The sequence below is a fragment of the Gavialis gangeticus genome, unplaced genomic scaffold (genome assembly GCF_001723915.1).
Source record: "Gavialis gangeticus isolate Ggan-Ray unplaced genomic scaffold, GavGan_comp1, whole genome shotgun sequence".
Lineage (NCBI taxonomy): Eukaryota > Metazoa > Chordata > Crocodylia > Gavialidae > Gavialis > Gavialis gangeticus.
In genome coordinates, this window is record NW_017729032.1 from 13,370,397 (window position 1) to 13,371,888 (window position 1,492).

Sequence of the window (1,492 nt, forward strand, 5' to 3'; positions counted from 1 at the left end):
CTGATTACTTATGGTATTTTTCAGAGGTGCTATCCAGAGCTGTGGGGCGCAAGGTGTGCTTGCTGGGAAAAACTTAAAAGTGTCTGTTCTTAATGTCCAACTTATACGGGCAGGACCACACTTGTCTCTGAAGACAATATTGTTATCATCTAATAGCTATTTGGATACCCTATGGGATATGAGTAGGTGGTCTTAGTGCAGAAAGACATCTATAAGATGGCCTCTGGCACACTTTCATTAAACGGTGTGATGTAATCTGTTTCCCTGCTCCCATCCATGCCCTTTCCACTTGCTAGTGCAAGAGAGCCAGAGTTCATGAAAGCTGGGTGTTTACAGGTCTGGGACTAGGGTTGACAACCAGCTGATTGTTGGCCTTATGCAGACCTGCTACATGTTCATTTTAAGACGCCATACAAACTAGCTGTAAAAATGTTTTATGTATAATATACAAAAATACAGAACATTTCTATGGCTGGTTTTCCATATTACAGCACCTTAGATTGGGTATGCATGTAATCAAAGTATAAATGCAATATGTTGAGGGTGCCCCAAGACCTTACACACCAAGATCTTGGCCCTTCGTTTTGATATGCCCTGAATTCAAGTTCCCACCTTGCTATTGCTGTGCAGCATACGATGGATTGATAGCTATCTTCCACTCCCTAGGTAGTTACATTCCATGCACATATGGTTTGAAATGCTTGAGGAGTGGATGTCTTGCAAAATATGTTAGCTTTCATTCCTGATGGCAGTCTTGTCAGGAGGTTCCAGGAAAATGATCTACCCTCTCCCCAGAGGCATGGCAGAGATGCCATTGACCACAGAGTGTGGAGCTGTATGTAGTTCTGCTGCTTGTGCTGCATTTGTTCTGTGGCTACTGAAAGGACTTCAAACAACAGCATTATCGGTTAGCATTTGTGATGAACATTACATACAATGAATGATACGTCTCAGATAGGTAAGGCTGGTATATAGCCACAATTTAGAATGATCAGATATTTGTAAGTACCAGGTATTACCCTTTAGCATTTAATTGAAATTTCAAAGGAGTTTCCTATGACACACAGGAAACTGGAGGTGGGATCTGAATTAGAGCCCAGGAGTTCCTCATTGCTGCCCCTGTGCTCAGGACCTTTAGACTCTGCTATTTATGTAATGGAGGACCTAAGAGTGTAATGGACCTAACCCATTACTTGAGTAGAGAGAATACATTGCTACAGCAAGCAGGCTGGGAGGAATAGGCTACAGAGAGACTGGCTGCAGAGCAGGAAGTACTGTGATAGTAATGGGAACCCCCCATGCCATAGTCTGCAAAAAGTGAGGGGGTACGGGAGAGGAGGGTTGCATGTGGCCAGAAAGGAGAGGAGCATAGGGCTATACAAGCCTTGCTCCTGGGATGGAGCCTCGGACTGACCCGCAGAAGGTTCCTGGGACACACTTGTCAGGACTACAGAGAGGCCAGCAGGATGCTAAATTGCTTATGTTTTGCTTT